The sequence below is a fragment of the Physeter macrocephalus genome, chromosome 21, assembly GCF_002837175.3.
Source record: "Physeter macrocephalus isolate SW-GA chromosome 21, ASM283717v5, whole genome shotgun sequence".
Taxonomy (NCBI): domain Eukaryota; kingdom Metazoa; phylum Chordata; class Mammalia; order Artiodactyla; family Physeteridae; genus Physeter; species Physeter macrocephalus.
Window position 1 is genome coordinate 98,034,278 of NC_041234.1, and position 7,343 is coordinate 98,041,620.

Genomic DNA, 7,343 nt, shown 5'->3' on the forward strand with positions numbered 1-7,343 from the left:
ATTAAAAGGTTAAGCAGAGGTCTTTTCTTATTCAGGGTGGTTAATTATTCCAGGTAACATAAATTAATTACAGTACAATGTAGAGAAAATTACAAAACAATCTTGAATTTATAAATTGACATAAGGGATTAGTAGATTAGATGATTCTTTCTGTTATTTAGCTCTTATATTCATTGCATGGACCCACTGCTTATTAGGGTCTGTGAATACGTGTAACAATAAAGGAACAAAGAAATGGTTCCTGCTCATCTGTAACAGACTTTTTCTCACTCGCTCTCATTCTTACAATTGCACATTTTTCTCCGTTTAAATAGAACTCCAGTTTCTATTTAAACATGTGTTTGTGCATTATCCACCTGCTATCTTGCTCTTTCAAGTCACTTACCTCCTGTCTCACAGGTTCCTTAGGAACATTTTGGGAAGTGGTATTTAACCCCCCTCCCCCCACTGCTTTGCTCTCCTTTTACTTTGCTACCTTTAATTCTCACGACTCATAATTTTAGTTTGGGATGAGGAAGATCATGTAGCCTATATTTCTCAAATCTGACTAATTTGTACATCATTTTCCCACATGATCCATATTTACCCTGACACAGCTTGCACTTCTTCCAAATGAAATTTATCTTCTGCCCCCTCCTGTTTTCCACGTCTGGCAGAGGACAGGCTTTCCTGAAAGCACAGCTGCTTGGCATTCATCTGTGCTTATTGGTGACCCAATGAAAGGGTGTGTTTTAATCACTTATTTACCTGTTGGTGAGGGAGGAATTCCTGCCCTAGGATTAGGAGTATGGTGGCTAAACACATGACACCCAGTACTGGACAGATGAGACTGACAGTAGTTATTAGGCACTTATGCTCACAATCCAGAGGAGGAGGACATAGTATACCATGCAGGGTGACCTGGGGGTTGCACTTGAGAACAGAGTAAATAACCACAGGCTGTGGGAGGCAGGTTTTATAGTATTAAGAGGGTGTGGTGCCCCCCTGGTTCCCACAGGAGGATGTGTTTGTCTTGTTTGCATAATTCTGTGAGCTGGCAGGGAACTGCAGTCTACTACTCAGGGATAAATAGGAACTGTGCCTGGTCTTCTTGATGAGGAGAGTTACTTGGTTAGGGGGCCTTATCTGCAGGAACATACTAGGGAGGGGAACTTGCAGTTACACCATTTGAGGCCCTCCCAATTTTGTCACATGTCAAGGCAGCACGTAATATTGGCTCTTAATTTTAGGCCTTACACAGCAATTGACTCCTTGATACCTTGACATCAGTTTAAACCTAGGTGATGACTAGGACTTCAAGGAAGTAGGTAGAGTGCCTCCTTAGGAAATAAAGTAGGCCCTTGATCAAAAGGGAGAGGCCACATGGTGAGGTGGTAGTAAAAACCGTGAACTTTAGAAGTATTCCCCTTTATGGCCAATAAAGTCAATTGAGAGACCTGTGTGTCATTAGAGTAAAGAGTACACATTCCCAGGGGGCATGAATTTAGACTAATCAATGCCTGTGGCAATAGTGACAACCACAAGGGGGTCCATTTGACTCTTTTGAACTTAAATAGTTCTTTGAGGAGCCCATTATTCCTCAATTACTCCAGCTGCCTAGGGCTTATGAGGGAGGTAGAAGTTTCATCGAATGCCTTCTTCAAGAGCCCAGCACTGTGTATTCTAAGAAGTGAATTGAGTGTCTTGGTCACTATCAGCAATGTCTGGGGCTCTGAAGTTGATAAGGTGTCCTGTTAAGACCTTGTATTATGGTCTTAATATCATAGAGACATCTGTTACCTTGCTTTATATTTTGGGTATCTGTGAGGCAAGAGATTGCCAGAATTCTTTAGCCCAGAGGGGACAGCTCTTAGGCAGTGGTCTAAGAGTTTGAAAGAATTTCTAGGTGGGGCCATTTTCTGGCCAGGGCATCCTGTGCTGAAGTGATTGTATGAATTGCAGCCAATTGTGCTGACATTTAGGTCTGGCCCCTTATCAGGGAGGTCCTGGTTAAGGGATGAAAAAGCAGCAACTCCCCAATTAGCTCCATCACCTACATGGTGGCAATACTATCCATAAAGTATATGAATGTCTGTTGCTCTCCACTCATTTGATCCCAGGGGACTCTCTGAGTAGCCAATGGGTCTGGAAGAGGAGTGACCCCTCCAGTACCATGGCATCTGGCAAGGGACTGAGAGCACAGGAGTCCACCCCTTCCTGTAGGTGTGATATGCCAGAGGGTCCAGGTTTGGCTTCATCCTGTAGCAAGGAGCCCTTAGTAGCCATGACAAGCTTTCAAGGTGCTGCTTTTGTAACTCAAAGTATAATGGTCAGCTAAGTACAGAGGGTTGTGGGCCCAGGGCCTAAACTTCCAAAAGAGCCAAGTAGGTGGCCAGCTATTGCTGATGTAATGGTGTATAGCATGTGGCCAAGGAGGGCAGTGTCTTGCATCAGAAGTTTGTGGGCAATTTTTAGTTATCATGGGTGGTCCAGAGACTAGGAGACATGAGAGGAGGTTGCTTAAAGCCTCTAAAATTAAGTCTCAGGGTCACTAATGGGAGTGCCTGTTGTATGGCAATTTGGACAGATTCTAGAGCCTTTTTTGAGTGGCTGCTATTCATGGTGGGCTGATTTGCAAGTAATAGATTAAATAAAATTTTTGAATGAGGAATTTGTTGCCTCCAGAGCCTAAAAAGGCCTAAAAGATATTGGACTTGTTTTAACATTGAGGGTGTGGAGAGGATCAATAATTGTCTCTTGACAGTGTCAGGGGTGGAGCAACCCTTAGGTTACCAAATAATTTTTAGGAATTTAACCAAAGTGCCATGGCCATTGCATTGTATATAGGGCAATGGCCCATGCCACTTTTATGAGCCCTTTTATAAATGTGTATGTCCTGAATAAATGTGGCAAATGAATTTTCTCCTCAGGATGTCATCCATCTAATGTCATATCTGTGCTCATGGCGAAAGGTTGATACAGTAAAAATATTGCCTGTGAAGACCATGTGCGATTGCAAGGCTGCTGAGGTACTCCATGGGGTACCAAGTATCATTTTCCTTTGGACATGAAAGCAAACTATGACTGAAAGGATGTTGAAATAGGCACCCAGCATAACATATTGGCCAAATCTGTAATAGCAAAATGTATACCATTTGCTTATTGGATGGACTTTGTAATTTAGATAATATTGGGTATTGGATTTGGAGGCCTTAATGGATGGGACCACAGCATTAAGGTTGTGTTAACCACTGTGAGGTGCCACTCATTCCGAGCTTAAGAAAATGCAGTTTGACTGCTGAAAGGGGAAACGGGGGATAATCACCCCTTTACTAAATAGGTCTTGTATGATGGGTGTCAATCCTTGAAGACCCTGTTTTAATTTACATTGGGCCATATTACCAATTGTACCTGGGGTGTGATTTATGGGGTCCCATCTTCTCAAGAAAATTTGTGTCAAAGACTTAATTTTAACTTATTACTCATTGTGTCAGAGTGTCTATACTCACTGTGAATTTGTCTTAAAATTAGGCCAGTGGGTGCTATGACCATGGGGAATTTAGGCAAAGGAATGGTTCCATTGGTTAAGGTGAAACATATATGTCTTTTATATTCAGTAACTTTACTAAGATTACAGGGTGTGCCATGTTTAAATTTAGTGAGATCCCCAGGTGTAACTGTAATCTGAGCCCCAGTATTGATTAAGATCATGAAGGCTTCACAGTTGATGCATTTCAGCAGCTATTGAAGTTAATTCAAAACCTATGTTGCAAAGATGCAAAAGCCAATCAGCAACCTTTACCTTTTTCTTATATAAATTCTTTTAGTAAACTATGAATTTCCAGTTAGCTCAAATTGTGGACCTCTGTTTCAGTTTTTTGTTTCCTCCCCTGTATCCAGGTATGTTTCTTTCCTGTTCCCCAGCCCTAACTTGATATACTTCAGGAGTTCTCCCCTTTATTCTGCTCATATTTATAAATGTCTTCCTCTAGAGAGCCTCAAATCAAATATTCCCAGGGTTAGGGGCCTCCTCCATGGCCATGGTTGCTTTATAGGGCTTAAGGACCCCAGGCTTGAGTCAGGTTTGAATTAACCCCTTCACTGTGCCACAGGGGTACCATGGGTGTTTCCCCTATAACCTTGAGGACCAGAATCTTTGCTGTTAACAGTCATAGGCGGCAGCAGCAGTAGTATTTAAGGATGCTAGTGAATTGTCTGCTGTTAGGAATGTGGACCTCAGTTTATTATCTAATGGGTACTTTTCCCTCCTTTCTCTCAGTACAGATTCCCACAGAATATGTTGGAGTTCTAGCTACGTGAAATCACAGCTTTCAGTTTCTGTCTCCATCTGATTACCCACAGTGCAAACCTTCTATTTGGTGACAGGGAAAAGTTTGAGTGCCCAGTGGCTCATCTCATAGGTTGCTTCCTCCTTCTCCAGGGAGTGTCTCCCCGGGTTGAGGGGGCCACATCCAGTAAAGTCATTTTGTCTGTGGACCAGGTGGGGGTCATTAAGTCCTGTGATTGCAAGATTAACCCTTCATGTGTTGGTAGGCAGCAGCACTAAGCAAAAGCCCAGGCACACTGGCTTGGGATTTTGTATTGGGAGAGTAATTAACTTACCTTCTTCAGTGTTTTTGGAAGGCAGATATGCTCACCACTATACCACCAATGCGACCTTATTCACTGTTTTTTTTTTTTAACATCTTTATTGGAGTATAATTGCTTTACAATGGTGTGTTTGTTTCTGCTTTATAACAAAGTGAATCAGTTATACATATACATATGTCCCCATATCTCTTCCCTCTTGCGTCTCCCTCCCTCCCACCCTCCCTATCCCACCCCTCTAGGCGGTCACAAAGCACCCAGCTGATCTCCCCGTCCTGTGTGGCTGCTTCCCACTAGCTATCGATTTTATCTTTGGTAGTGTATATATGTCCATGCCACTCTCTCACTTTGTCCCAGCTTACCCTTCCCCCCTCCGTATTCTCAGATCCATTCTCTAGTAGGTCTGTGTCTTTATTCCCGTCTTGCCCCTAGGTTCCTCATGACCATTTTTTTTTCTTTTAGATTCCATATATATGTGTTACATACAGTATTTGTTTTTCTCTTTCTGACTTACTTCACTCTGTATGACAGACTCTAAGTCCATCCACCTCACTACAAATAACTAAGTTTTGTTTCTTTTTATGGCTGAGTAATATTCCATTGTATATATGTGCCACATCTTCTTTAGCCATTCATCTGTCGATGGACATGTAGGTTGCTTCCATGTAATGGCTATTGTAAATAGAGCTGCAATGAACATTGTGGTAAATGACTCTTTTTGAATTATGGTTTTCTCAGGTATATGCCCAGTAGTGGGATAGCTAGGTCGTATGGTAGTTCTATTTGTAGTTTTTTAAGGAACCTCCATACTGTTCTCCTTAGTGGCTGTATCAATTTACATTCCCACCAACAGTGCAAGAGGGTTCCCTTTTCTCCACACCCTCTCCAGCATTTATTGTTTATAGATTTTTTGGTGATGGCCATTCTGACTGGTGTGAGGTGATATCTCACTGTAGTTTTGATTTCCATTTCTCTAATGATTAATGATGTTGAGCATTCTTTCATGTGTTTGTTGGCAATCTGTATATCTTCTTTGGAGAAATGTCTATTTAGGTCTTCTGCCCATATTTGGATTGGGTTGTTTGTTTTTTTGTTATTGAGCTGCATGAGCTGCTTGTAAATTTTGGAGGTTAATTCTTTGTCATTTGCTTCATTTGCAACTATTTTCTCCCATTCTGAGGGTTGTCTTTTGGTCTTGTTTATGGTATCCTTTGCTGTGCAAAAGCTTTTAAGTTTCATTAGGTCCCATTTGTTTATTTTTGTTTTTATTTCCATTTCTCTAGGAGGTGGGTCAAAAAGGATCTTGCTGTGATTGATGTCATAGAGTGTTCTGCCTATGTTTTCCTCTAAGAGTTTGATAGTGTCTGGCCTTACATTTAGGTCTTTAATCCATTTTGAGTTTACTTTTGTGTATGGTGTTAGGGAGTGTTCTAATTTCATTCTTTTACATGTAGCTCTCCAGTTTTACCAGCACCACTTATTGAAGAGGTTGTCTTTTCTCCATTGTATATTCTTGCCTCCATTGTCAAGGATAAGGTGGCCATATATGCATGGGTTTATCTCTGAGCTTTCTGTCCTGTTCCATTGATCTATATTTCTGTTTTTGTGCCAGTACCATACTGTCTTGATTACTATAGCTTTGTAGTATAGTCTGAAGTCAGGGAGCCTGATTCCTCCATCTCTGTTTGACTTGGATTCCTTTAATCCCTTTTTCTTCTCTGATTGTTGTGGCTAAAACTTCCAAAACTATGTTGAATAACAGTGGTGAGAGTGGGCAACCTTGTCGTGTTCCTGATCTTAGTGGAAATGCTTTCAGTTTTTCACCATTGAGGACAATGTTGCCTGTGGGTTTGTCATATATGGCCCTTACTATGTTGAGGAAAGTTCCCTCTATGCCTACTTTCTGGAGGGCTTTTATCATAAATGGGTGTTGAATTTTATCGAAAGCTTTCTCTGCATCTATTGAGATGATCATATGGTTTTTCTCCTTCAATTTGTTAATATGATGTATCACACTGATTGATTTGCATATATTGAAGAATCCTTGCATTCCTGGGATAAATCCCACTTGATCATCGTGTATGATCCTTTTAATGTGCTGTTGGATTCTGTTTGCTAGTATTTTGTTGAGGATGTTTGCATCTATGTTCATCAGTGATATTGGCCTGTTATCTTCTTTCTTTGTGACATCTTTGTTTGGTTTTGGTATCAGGGTGATGGTGGCCTCATAGAATGAGTTTGGGAGTGTTCCTCTGCTATATTTTGGAAGAGTTTGAGAAGGATAGATGCTAGCTCTTCTCTAAACGTTTGATAGAATTCGCCTGTGAATTCTGGTACTGGACTTTTGCTTGTTGGAAGATTTTTAATCACAGTTTCAATTTCAGTGCCTGTGATTGGTCTGTTCATATTTTCTGTTTCTTTCTGGTTCAGTCTCGGAAGGTTGTGCATTTCTAAGAATTTGTCCATTTCTTCGAGGTTGTCCATTTTATTGGCATATAGTTGCTTGTAGTAATCTCTCATGATCCTTTGTATTTCTGCAGTGTCCGTTGTTCCTTTTCCTTTTTCCTTTCTAATTGTGTTGATTTGCGTCTTCTCACTTTTTTTCTTGATGAGTCTGGGTAATGGTTTATCAATTTTGTTTATCTTCTCAAAGAACCAGCTTTTAGTTTTATTGATCTTTGCTATCATTTCCTTCATTTCTTTTTCATTTACTTCTGATCTGATCTTTATTATTTCTTTCCTTCTGCTAACTTTGG